Source organism: Rana temporaria, chromosome 2, assembly GCF_905171775.1.
Source record: "Rana temporaria chromosome 2, aRanTem1.1, whole genome shotgun sequence".
NCBI lineage: Eukaryota > Metazoa > Chordata > Amphibia > Anura > Ranidae > Rana > Rana temporaria.
The window spans coordinates 439168416-439182388 of NC_053490.1; the positions used below are offsets into that span (position 1 = coordinate 439168416).

Sequence of the window (13973 nt, forward strand, 5' to 3'; positions counted from 1 at the left end):
CGTTATCATGTTGGAATACTACCCTGTGGCCCAAACTCCGAAGGGAGGGGATCATGCTCTGCTTCAGTATGTCGCAGGACACAGGACATGTTGGCATTCATGGTTCTCTCAATAAACTGTAGCTCCCCAGTGCCAGCAGCACTCATGCAGTCCCAGACCATGACACTCCCACTACCATGCTTGACTGTAGGCAAGACACACTTGTCTTTGTACTCCTCACCTGGTTGCCACCACACGCTTGACACCATCTGAACCAAATAAGTTTATCTTGGTCTCATCAGACCACAGGAAATGGTTCCAGTAATCCATGTTCTTAGTCTGCTTGTCCTTAGCAAACTGTTTGCAGGCTTTATTGTGCATCATCTTTAAATGGGACGACAGCCATGCAGACCAATTTGATTTAGTGTGTGACGTATGGTCTGAGCACATACAGGCTGACCCCCCACCCCTTCAAACTATACAGAAATGCTGACTGCACTCATACGTCTATTTCCCAAAGACAACCTCTGGATATGAGGCTGAGCACTTGCACTCAATTTCTTTGGTCGTCCATGGCGAGGCCTGTTATGAGTGGAACCTGTCCTGTTAAACTGCTGTATGGTCTTGGCCTCCATGCTGCAGTTCAGTTTCAGGGCCTTGGCAATCTTCTTATAGCCTAGGCTATCTTTATGTAGAGCAACAATTCTTTTTTTTCAGATCATCAGAGTTCTTTGCCATGAGGTGCCATGTTGAACTTCCAGTGACCAGTATGAGAGAGTGAGAGCGATAACACCAAATTTAACACACCTGCTCCCCATTCACACCTGAGACTAACGAGTCACCGTGGAAGGAAAATGACTAATTGGGCCCAATTTGGAAATTTTCACTTAGGGGTGTACTCGCTTTTTGTTGGTAATGGTTTAGACAGTAATGGCTGTGTGTTGAGTTATTTTTAGAGGACAGCAAATTTACACTGTTATTTATACAAGCTGTACACTCACTACATTACATTGTAGCAAAGTTTAATTTCTTCAGTGTTGTCACATGAAAAGATATAATAAAATATTTACAAAAATGTGAAGGGGGTACTCACTTTTGTGAGATGCTATATATCCAAAAGTTTATTTGTTGCACATTGTGATCTCAAAAACATGAGCTATTGGAAAGTATATTTGATGGTGAATAATCACCGAACTACAGATGTCCTATATCATAGAAGTATACAGTCCCAAGAATGGACACTTATTTCTTCATTTGTATTGCTTGACCAGTCATTATTCAGCAATGTCTTTGTCTGGAGGGTGAAGGCAGCTTCCAATGTCTTTTTGTTGGCTTGGTGGGTGATGGTACGTTGTCTCCTTTGTCTTTCCTCTCAGTTGCCATTGGCCCGGTGTATCTGGAGTCAGGTTTCCTTCTAAGCAAACAACAAACAGACATGTTTGGCAGCTATACACATCCAGAGAAGTTTTCCCATAGTGATCCTGATGGAACCTTGGTATTATTATATTATTATTATACAGCATTTATATAGTGCCAACAGTTTGTGCAGTGCTTTGCAATATAAAGAGGAACATTACAGTTACAATAAAATAAAATACAAGAGGGTCCTGCTCATAGGAGCTTACACTCTAATAGTGTGGCTATAAATGATTGTGAAGAGTACAGATTTATTTATTTTTTCCCCCATGGTGCTGTTGAAGTATGTGATGTATAACACAGGGAGATCAGCCTCATGTCAGCTCCTAATAGGACTAATCATACTAATAAATCTTTTTATTCTCCAATAAATAGGCGATGGAGGAAGAGCTGGGATTTGGGTCGTCCTGTGTATGGAGGGGCCCATTGTACAGTTATCTGCTCTGATCTCACTCTCTCCACTCTGACTTCACTCAGCTCTCCGTTCACTCTGTGTCTTCCTTCCATCTCTTCTCTCTATCTAGCCGAATTCTCATTGGCTGCTTTCTGTCTCTAGCCAGCGTCAGCCAATCAAATGCGCTCATTGTTTTTCTCAGAGGCTCCGCAATAATAAAAAGGACCTGAATAAAGAAATGAGAAAACAAGTCGGCCGGGCCCGAGAAGGACAAGAAGAGGCTGCGGCACCGGCACCCCTCCGGTCCAACACAACCTGAGAACCGCAGCAGTCCCGGGGCCCCCAACCGCCGTCATTGACCACATAACGAGCTGAGCTGCCCAGATCCCCGGCCCGTGTGCACTGTCATCCTCACAGCTGATCAGCCGGTAAGACAGCAAGTGACCAGTGATGTCCCGTGTAAGGGATGGAGGCAGAGGGCTGGGGAGGTGATAGGGAGACGTGAGATCAATGACTACCATCATTACACATCATAGAGATCTGACAGTGATCACCGGACGGGGCTGAGAATCGTACACTTCCCGTACTGTGTCCGGGAACTTGTACATGATGGTGATGAGCTTCTGTCAGTCACTATGGTGTCCGGTATTGTCATATCCGAAACTGCTGTACACTGACAGTGATCACCGTCTAATCGTGTACCGAATGATCGCTCCGTGTTCTCTGTCACTGCACAGCCCGATCACTGTCCGGAGTGCGGAGAGTGACCGGGGAAGCGGAGAGGACGGCTGTGTACAGGATAGAAGGGGAGACAATCCCCACCGATCACTGCACCTCCCGCCGATCGAGGGGCTCACACATCCCAACAGAAGCAGTCAGCTGTTAAAAGGCTTGTGCTGGTTGCTATGGGCTACCGTGGTATTGATATGGTTAGTGTTATCGCTGTGGGTTACAAAGTAATTGCTATGGGTTATAGAGATTTCATTATAGGTTACAGCAATATCACTAACAGCGTTATCATTATGGGTTACAGCATTATTGCTATAGGTTAAATCATTATCGCTATTGGTTACAGCATTATCGCTATTGGTTACAGTGTTCATTACAGGTTACAGCAATATCATTAACAGCATTATTGCTATGAGTTACAGCATTATTGCTATGAGTTACAGCGTTATTGCTATAGGTTACATAGTTATTGCTATAGGTTACATAGTTATTGCTATGGGTTACAGCATTATCGCTATTGGTTACAGTGTTCATTATAGGTTACAGCAATACCACTAACAGCATTATTGCTATGAGTTACAGCGTTATTGCTATGGGTTACAGCGATTATCACTATAGGTTACAGCGTTATTACTATGGGTTACAGCGATTATCACTATAGGTTACAGCGTTATTACTATGGGTTACAGCGATTATCACTATAGGTTACAGCGTTATTACTATGGGTTACAGCGATTATCACTATAGGTTACAGCGTTATTGCTATGGGTTACAGCGATTATCACTATAGGTTACAGCGTTATCGCTATGGGTTACAGACTTACAGTGCACCATTGCTTTGTCCTGCACTACCAGCTAATGACGTACTATAGAATAGGGATCCCCTCTTTCTTTTGACCGCCCCCCGCCCCATAGGGTGACAGCTTCTCTCCTCACCAGTTCCCCCTTTCCACACCAATGACCCCCTCTATCATCCACCACCTCTTTTACTCAAGTGTATCCAAAACTCAAGAACAAAAATGTCACACATTGCAGTTTATCTGAATATCAGGCTATAGATATGCTGGCTGCCTTCATTTTCTTTTTTGCCCCCTTCATTTTTACCTGGTGAGCCTGTCACTTTCTGTCTTAAGGTGACAACACTCACTCTATTGTATCTTTAGAGGAGCAACGTTGTCACCATAGAATAGAACAACACTCCCCAGTTCTTCTCCATAAAATAGGAGGGGGGGGTATGTTTTTCTCAAAGAAAAACTGGGAAAATGTAACCGATTTTGGTCAGCAGAGAGCACAGGAGGGTCAGCTGACCATCTGGGAACATTTCTAGGGATCGATCTATATTTCCTCAGGCAGGTATTACAGAATGTTTGTAAGAGTTGTTGGCACAGAGCCTATTTGTCGTAAATTATTTTTTTCTTTTAACTTTATCGAAAAGTTACAAAGTGACATTTCATTCCTCTTTATTCACCATAGGGGGGGGGGGGGGTGCAATGCAATGTCCTACTTTTAGGGCTCATTTACACTACAATCTCTGCGTTCACTATGTTTGTTTATAGTGCAATTATGGTGTGTTTTTTAAAATAATGTTTCAAAGTTTTTTTAAGTTGTGGTGCATTTGTGCGCATTCATGTGTGTTTTCGGTGTGGAAAAATGCAGAATGCTGTACTTTTTTAAATGCACTGCAATGGGGTAAACGGGGCTCATCTGGAAATACATTCATTTCTCTTGCACATATGTGCCTTTGTTCTGCTTTTAAGAATGCACTTGACTGCATCTGGTGTAAACAAGCCTCTAGTCTTCAGGTTCACACTATTGTGTTTGCACAAGGCACAGCAACCAATACATTGGAATAGGTGGCCGTACCTGCGGGAAACAGTTCCCGGGACCTTCTTTCAAAAAACATCTGCTTCTAAATAACACTATTTTACTTCCTCCATCAGCTCAGCCCCCACAGCTATTACCTTTTGTATAAATTGACCCTCCCTTTTTAGATTGTAAGCTCTAACAAGCAGGACCCTCTGATTCCTCTTGTACCAAATTGTAATGTAACTGTAATGTCTGCCTTCATTTTGTTAAGCGATGCGCAAAATGTTGGCGCTATATAAAACCTGTATAATAATAATAATAGGGCAGCCACCAGGCTTTTGTGGTTTCCCTCACCTGAAAACTTGCTGTTTTCCAATGTGTGGGGGTGCCATTATAGCACCCCACGTCTGGTAACGGGTAACATGTTTTGTCCAGGGGTGTGGGAACAAGTGTGATTTACATGAGCTCCCCTAATAATGTGAACTGAACTCATAGGAATCAAGGCAAATTTCCTTGTGTGTGTTGGACATTGCTGCCCCCCATTGTATTAGTGGCCCCCATAGTATTAGTGACACCCCTGGTACGAGTGGCCCCCATGGCATTAGTGACACCCATGGTATGAGTGGCCCCCATGGCATTAGTGACACCCATGGTATTAGTGGCCCCCATGGCATTAGTGACACCCATGGTATTAGTGGCCCCCACAGCATTAGTGACACCCATGGTACGAGTGGCCCCCATGGCATTAGTGACACCCATGGTATGAGTGGCCCCCATGGCATTAGTGACACCCATGGTATTAGTGACACCCCTGGTATTACTGACACTCATGGTACGAGTGGCCCCCATGGCATTAGTGACACCCCTGGTATTACCGACACCCATGGTATGAGTGGCCCCCATGGCATTAGTGACACCCCTGGTATGAGGGCCCCCCATGGCATTAATGACACCCATGGTATATGTGGCCCCATTGTATGAGTTCCCCCATGGCATATGTGGCCCCCATAATATGAGTGCCCCCCCAATGTTATATGTGACACACCATAATATGAGTCCCCTCCCCCCATGGTATATGTGACACCTATAATATGAGTGCCCCCCCAATGGTATATGTGACACACCATAATACGAGTCCCCCATGGTATATGTGACACCTATAATATGAGTGCCCCCCCCATGGTATATGTGACACACCATAATACGAGTCCCCCCCCCCCCCATGGTATTTGTGACGCCTATAATATGAGTGCCCCCCATGGTATATGTGACACACCATAAGCCTGCAGATTAGAGGTCCATTGTTTCGGTTGTCATGTCCTTTCAGCTTCCCATCCTGTACACCCCCGTCCTCCTCCCCCATCTTGTATCATTGTGTGACCCGGGTGAGGAGCTATACATGGCTGACTTCCGCGGTGTCTTCTCTCACCTCCCTCTACCACAATCCACTAATGTTTATAAACCATTTTCTGTCGCCCCTCGGTGACACATTCCCTCCATGTCTCCCTCACACACACTCTCCACCGTCTTCCTTCTCCCCCTTCCTCCCACCCTCGCGCTTTCCCGGCTCTCTTCTCGTGCACTTCAGCCGCAGAGCCGCAGTCTCGCGCCTGCCGGTTCAAACCGGCTACTCTGACACCTGTCTCCTCCGCGTGCTTTGCTGCTGCTCAGCGACCAATCACTGGCCGTGCACTATTATCGACCGGCCAATCCGGCTTCTGAGGGGGCGGGTAGTTCACGTCTGGAGCGCGCTTATTTGTTTGTTTCACCTCAGTCAGGGGAGTGTGAGGCAGGCAGGCGGGCGGCCGGGGATAGAGGATGTTGTTGTGAGAGGATGAGGAGCTGTACCGGGGATAAGCCCGGACGTCTCCATAATCATAGGATGTACTGTCTGTACGGAGACATTCCGTTATACAGCGATAGGAAAGTCCTTTATAATTGCATTACACTAATTGCAGCAGTTACCTGTCCAAACACTCCATGCTCATTTATATAAGCCAATGATTCTGCTAATGTCTTCCACATCCTGTCTAGAAGCAATAATTAGGGTGAAAAACAACAAATGTTTTCCATTTCTTCCAGGAAATGAACTAGAACAATGAGGCAAGCTTCACACTATCGCACCCCGGAACGCACATGTTTACCACGCCACGTGTGAGATAAACGCACAGCTTTTTATCAGACGCGCCAATAATTCTTAATAGCCTTACACACATATCTGCAAAACGCCTGCGTTTTTAACGTGCGCTCCTGGACAATGTTCCTTGTTGCATGTTATAGATTAGAAAAAGGCTCTACGACTTTTTCCTCATGTTTCTGTGGAGATAAAGAAGAATGGGCTGCCCTACCCACAGGGGCACAGGTCACTCCGATATGAACACAGCCTCATACTCATGATTAAAGTGGTTGTAAACTCAGGAAAACAAACAAACCTGTAAGACAAAGGCATAATGAGCTTGTATGCATCACACCCTAGCTCATTATGAAGAACTTACCTTAGGTTGAAGCTGTTGCAGTGGTCCTCGCACACCGATGTGACCGGCGTCAAGTCTCCCTGAGTTATTTCCGGGTTTGCTGGCTCTGGCCCTGTGATTTGGCGGAGCCGCGGTGATGTCACTCCCACGCATGCACGTGGCAGCCACCGGTCACGGCACAGCTACTGAAGAAACGGCACACAAGGAAACTGTGCAAGTTTAGGAGATATTTACAGTACCTATAGGCTAACCTGTAGGTACAAGTGGTGTAACAGGGTTTACAACCACTTTAAAGTGATTGTAAAGTCTCATTTTTTTTCCTATAAAAATGTATACTAACCTGCTCTGTTGCAGTGGATTTGCACAGAGGAGCCCGGATTCTCCTGTGACCCTAGCCCCTCCCTCCTGTTCAGTGCCCCCACAGCCAGCAGCTTGCTATGGGGGCACACGAGCCGAGGCGCAAGGAGACACAGAGCCCTCACCCGTCCTGCCCCCTCTCGCCTCTGATTGGCAAGCTGACTTTGATTGACAGCAGCGGCAGCCAATGGTGCCAGTGCTGTCTCAGCCAAACAGGTGGGAGAATCTCGGACAGCTGAGACACTTGTGGATAGAGAGGGACCTCAGGTAAGTATTAGGGTGGCTGCTGCACACAGAAGGCTTTTTATATTAATGCATACAATGCATTAAAGTGTTTGTAAACCCGATAAAAAAAAAAAAAGCCCTGCAAGACAAAGGCAAAATGAGCGAGTATAATGCATAATATATAATATAGTATAATGCATAATATATAATATAGTATATAATATAGTATAATGCTTAATATATAATATAGTATTTAACCACTTAACGACCGCCTCCTGCATATATACGTCAGCAGAATGGCACGGCTGAGCAGATGTACGTCCTGTACATCTACCCAGCCGTGGGTCGCGGGCGCGTCCGAAGCTCCGGGACCTTGGGACCCGCGGACGCGATCGCCGCTGGGGTCCCCCGATCGGTCCCCGGAGCTGAAGAACGGGGAGAGCCGCGTGTAAACACGGCTTCCCTGTGCTTCACTGTGGCGGCTGCATCGATCGTGTCATCCCCTTTATAGGGAGACACAATCGATGACGTCACTCCTACAGCCACACCCCCCTACAGTTGTAAACATACACTAGGTGAAACATAACCCCTTCAGCGTTTTTTGCTGTGAAAATGACAATGGTCCCAAAAATGGGTCAAAATTGTCCGAAGTGTCCGCCATAATGTCGCAGTCACGAAAAAAATCGCTGATCGCCGCCATTAGTAGTAAAAAAAAAATAATTAATAAAAATGCTATAAAACTATCCCCTATTTTGTAAACGCTATACATTTTGCGCAAACCAACCGATAAACGCTTATTGCGATTTTTTTTTTTTACCAAAAATATGTAGAAGAATACGTAACGGCCTAAACTGAGGAAAAAAACAATTTTGTTTTATATATTTTTGGGGGATATTTATTATAGCAAAAAGTAAAAAATATTGAATATTTATCAAAATTGTCGCTCTATTTTTGTTTATAGCGCAAAAAATAAAAACCGCAGAGGTGATCAAATACCACCAAAAGAAAGCTCTATTTGTGGGGAAAAAAGGACGTCAATTTTGTTTGGGAGCCACGTCGCACGACCGGGCAATTGTCAGTTAAAGCGACGCAGCGCCGAATCGCAAAAAAGGGCCTGGTCCTTTACCTGCATTTTGGTCCGGGGGTTAAGTGGATAATATAGTATATAGTATAATGCATAGTATACTAGCTCATTATGACCCAGCGGTCCTCATATCCCCCTCCAGCCAGCGACATCTCTCCTGGGGTTTACTTCCAGGTATCGCGGCTCTGGCACTGTGATTGGCCAGAGCCGCAATGACGTCACTCCTGCGCATGCGCATGGGAGCCACCGGTAACGGCACACTGACTTAAGCAATGGCACATACGTGGACTCCTCATTGGCTGAAACAGCAGCGTGGACTCCCGCTGCTGTTTCAGCCAATGAGGAGGGAGAGTCCCCATACATCGTGAATATCGCTGCATACAGAAGGTTTTTTACCTTCATGCATAGAATAAAAAGGTAAAAAACCTTCATCCTATAGAGCCACTTTAAAGCGGTGGTTCCCCCTTAAAAACAACTTTTTTTTATTCCACTGCCCCCCCACATTCCATCACGATTAAGGCTCTTATTATTTTTTTCCTGCTGTACATACCTTAGTACAGCATATTCACCCGTGCATCCGGGTTGCGAGTCCCGCGGGAGTGGGCGTTTCTCACATGCTGTTGATTGACGTTTTCCCCAAAAACGAGCTCTCCCCCCATCGCGTAAGCCGCGTCACGATTGGCGAAAGGAGCCGAACGGCGATGCACATGCGCAGTATAGCGCCGACTCGCCATTCGGCTCCTTTCGCCAACTGTGACGCGGCTTACGCGACAGGGGGGAGCTCGTTTTTGGGCAAAACGTCAATCAACAGCATGTGAGGAACGCCCACTCCCGCGGGACTCGCAACCCGGATGCACGGGTGAATATGCTGTACTAAGGTATGTACAGCAGGAAAAAAATAATAAGAGCCTTAATCGTGATGGAATGTGGGGGGGCAGTGGAATAAAAAAAAGTTGTTTTTAAGGGGGAACCACCGCTTTAAGGTAAAAAAAACAGTGTGACCTTAGAACCACTTTCAAAAATAACTCCAGGCCAGGTTTATTTTTGTTCCATCTTTGGATGGAGTTGCCGTAGCAATTCTTGCTACAAATTGGTGTTGAGAAGAAAAGTCCCCTTGCACAGAGGCAAACTATACTCACCGCGACCCTACTGGGAGCTTTCCCCTTACTTCCTGTCTCTGTGACACTTGTAGAACGCTGTCCACTAGGTGACAAGGGACACGTAGCATTTTCTCTCGTCTTTCTAGCTTGTCTCTTTGCTGAGATAACATGGCTGACAGCGTCCCCCCACCCCCACCAGATTAATATTTAACCAGCTATGATTGATGGTGCTTGTCTTGGGAGCCAGGCACTCTCCTGAGACAAGTGCCATCACTAGGTATGCAGGGTGAGGGGGCTTGTTAGTTTCCCTGTTCCACCCACCCTCCTTTTTATTGGTTGCTTAAACACCGGCAACACCTACCACACATTGTGCTCGGTTGCTTGGAAGCAGGTGGCCCCTGCCACACATTGTGCTCGGTTGCTTGGAAGCAGGTGGCCCCTGCCACACAGTGTGCTTGGTTGCTAGCGAGAAGTGTGTCACCAGCGCACCAAGAATCTTCAGAACGGGTCCAAAGCTTCATTCAGCAATCACATCATAAAAGAGAGTTTATTCTTTACATTTTGGATAAGTGGCTGGCATTGGTCAGAAGAACTGATGTAGATATTTGTGGGCTGGGAGGAACAGATTTCCCAATAGCTGGTGAACTGTACTTAGCCCTGTTCTAGTAAATTAGTAATTAGTATTATGTCACCAGTACTTTCCTAAAATACTAGTGTGGTTGATATTTACATTATAGCTCCATAAGTAAGGCTGCCTCATTTTTGCCCCATTCTTGGGTGACCTTGGTACATGTTGAGTTATTTTCCCTTTTAAAGGGTGATTCCACTCAGATATGGCAAGAATATATCTATTAGGCCCCGTACAGACGAGCGGACAGTCCGATGAAAACGGTCCGCCGGACCGTTTTCATCGGACATGTCCGCTGGGAGATTTCGTCCGCCGGACCGTTTTCATCGGACATGTCCGCTGGGAGATTTCGGTCTGATGGCTGTACACACCATCAAACCGAAATCCGCCCGGACAGAGAACGCGGTGACGTAGACGACACCGACGTTCTCTATCGCGCGAGTTCAATGCTTCCACGCATGCGTCGAATCAATTCGACGCATGCGCGGGATTTCTGTCCGCTGGTTAGACGTACTAACCAGCGGACATGTCCGCCGGACAGCTTCCCAGCGGACATGTTTCTTAGCATGCTAACAAACATTTGTCCGCTGGAAATCTGTCCGCTAGCCTGTACACACGATCGGATCTGTCTGCTGACACTGGTCGGCGGACCAGTTTCAGCGGACATGTCCGGTCGTGTGTACGAGGCCTTAGTATGTCGTTGAGCCTAGAATATTAGATCGCTACTTTTAAGCATTTCATATAGTGGTGTTATATTAAGTGAGATGAAGTGCGCTGGATCACGAGTGGTCCGGATTCCCAAGTATTTGATGATATCTACCCTCTGTAGGGGAAGCATGGCACAGTCTCTAGATGGTGGGAAACTGTCAAGGGGGAGTATCTGGGATTTGTCCCAATTGATCAGAAGACCGGAAAAAGCGCTCTATCAAGGCTAATGCTAGTGGTAGGGAGTTGCCCGAGTCATCAAGGTACAATAAGGTGTCATCTGCATAAGTGCTGATTTTTTCCCGTTACCTTCCCCCTTTGTAGTCCTACTATCCCTGGGTGTGTACGTATGGCTATTGCGAGTGGGCATATAGCAGCGGGGACAGAGGGCACCCCTGTCCCGTACCCCTAGAAAGGGGAAATTGTTCCGAGGGCCATCCATTAGCTAGGACCCTCGCCACTGGAGTTTGGTAAAGGAGCTGAACCTATTTTATGAATTTAGGACCCAGACCGAACTTGTCCAGACAGGTCCAGAGGTATCTTCACTCGACCGAGTCGAAAAGATTGGCGGTTTCCGAGGCTACGATCACCCAGACCCTTTTACTTTGCACCCTTTGTCTTAGGCCCCTTTCAGACGGGACAGACCCCGTCAAGCATATCCATCTGCTCAGCAGGGGATCTCTCTCTCGCAGATTCCCGCTGAGCTGGCGCATGGAAGGTCTGTGTCTTCTCCGCTATGCAGAGCAGACACAGCACACCATTCTCTATCTGGCAGTCGGATGAAAGAGGACCGTCTGTTCGTTTCCATACAACTCTCATCCGTTCCACCAGGCGGATAGGGAACTGATCCCCGTTCATCTGTTTTTAGCGGACAGGATTGGATCAGATGACGGAAATGTCAGAAGACACATGTCCAATGACACCCACCACTCCAAAACGAACTATCGATGGTCCGATCCGGTCCGCCTGAAAAACAGACATGGATCTGATAGGTCCGTCAGTGTGAAAGAGACGAATGGAAAATTGTTGGCTGAGCAGCGGCTGCATCCAAGCTCTGTATAATGTGGATAAAGCAGATTCCAGTGTGTATGGCCAGCCTAAAGCCCCTTTCACACGGGACAGGCTTCTTCAGGGGTCCGCCTGCCCAGTCTGGATCAGTAGACAGATCATGCTTATGCAGAGACTAATTCTGCTGAATGGACACAGACATAACCTGCTCTCCTCTACGGGCGGTTTAAAGCGGAGGTTCACCCACAATACACACATTAGCTTAACAAGACCTTTGGAGCAGATACTTATACATATTCTGTTTATTTTCTTTGTTTGGATGCATTTACCGTGAATCAGACGTTTTAATTGCGACTTCCGGGTATTCCTGCGTATTCCGGCGTATCTCTCCCATTCCCCGGCGCCCCAGTGTGTGCTGGGAGCTCAGTGTAATGATTGACAGGAGACAATGTGGAACACCAACCATCGTAATCTCACGCTATTTCACTCATCAAGACGGTCACGTGACGAGGGCGGATCTAATTCCGCCATTTTAAATAAGGGCATCTGAGCCGTCGCTGATGTTTGCATTGAAGCCACTCACAACGGGGCGCGTACTTCGAATGACAATACCCGTTGTGATGGCAACCTGGAAGTGTTGACGTCGCTGCTCGCCGTCAACACAGCTCACACAGCTCATGCGCGAGTTACAGCGGTGAATGCTGGGGGACTAGCATTCACCGCTTCCTGGAAGTCTGTGCTTGTGGGCTTCACAATGCCCACAAGCAAAATGGAAAAGACCAGGATCGTTTTTTATAAGTTTATATTTACAACGAAAAAAGACAGGGGATGGTTCTTATCGGCTATCAAGTGAGTACCAAGTTGGTGTCTGTAACCCCCTTAAATGCACCTAAAATTAAAAAAACGAGGTACCACGGAACCTCCGCTTTAAAGCGGATGTGCGCTCAAAAAAAAATATTAAAAGCCAGCAGCTACAAATACTGCAGCTGCTGACTTTTAATATTAGGATACTTACCTGTCCTGGAGTCCAGCGGCGTCCGCAGCAGAGAACGAGCGATCGCTCGTCACCCTGCTGCTCCCCCCTCCATCCACGCTGAGGGAACCAGGAAGTGAAGCGCTCCGGCTTCACTGCCCGGTTCCCTACGGCGCATGCGCGAGTCGCGCTACGCCTGCCGATTGGCTCCCGCTGTGTGCTGGGAGCCGAGTGTTCCCAGCACACCACGGGTGGGGAGGACGGGATGTGACGCAATGCCCGTCTTTTGCCCGGGCCGGAAGTGGGTGCAAATACCTGTCTTTAGACAGGTATCTGCACCCCCCTCCCCCCTGAAAGGTGTCAAATGTGACACCGGAGGGGGGGAGGGTGCCGATCAGCGGGACTCCACTTTAGGGTGGAGAACCACTTTAATGTGAATGGACCGCCTATCTGTTTATACCCAACTGCTATCTGATTTGATCCACTAGGTGGGGAATGGATCCCCTATCCGTCTGTTTTTAGCAGATCGGACTGGATGTCAGCGGGTGTAAACGGACACATCCAGCCAGTCCAATCGGGTCCGCCTGTCGATAGGTCCGCCCGCGTGAAAGAGGCCTTAAAAAAACTTCTGCCATAGATGTTTTTTTCATGAATAGGAAGTTAAAAGAAGACCATCCCGAGCATTGTAGAAAACAACCCGTTCAGGACTAGTAGACAGATTAGCTGCATTAGCAGAATGCTGGTGTTCCTAAACCTTCCTTGTTTACCCAGCAAAAGTTTCCTCTCATTAACAAATACAATAAAATAACTTATAGGTCATCGAGTGGTGTTTTTCTAACGTTTGTTTGATAAAACTTAGAGAGTCCAGGTGTAAAAAGGAAGGGTCAAAGCATTAATGTTTGTCACCTTGCAGATATGATGTTTTTACAACAATAAACCAAGCTCAGAATAGGAAGCACCTGAACCAAGCAAATAATGTCTGTGCCTTATCATGATCCGCCATGTTTGTTGGCTCTTTAAGGAAGCTGTTTGGTTATCTTTAGATTAGTTTTCAACCTGCACTCTTCGATCTGTACCAAGGAACTAAACCAGTAG

At 46.8% G+C, this 13973-nt stretch overlaps 1 protein-coding gene across 2 annotated transcripts in view; it reads left to right on the plus strand.

Annotated features, from left to right (window-relative positions):
- Positions 1 to 2007: 2007 nt before the first annotated feature.
- SLC43A2 (solute carrier family 43 member 2) overlaps positions 2008 to 13973 on the plus strand; it is a 117398-nt gene continuing 105432 nt past the window's right edge. The window contains exon 1 of one of the 2 annotated variants that reach the window (XM_040338387.1): positions 2008 to 2217. The gene's annotated coding sequence lies outside the window, so the exon portion shown is untranslated. The remainder of the gene's footprint in view (positions 2218 to 13973) is intronic. The other variant, XM_040338388.1, reaches the window with a different exon arrangement.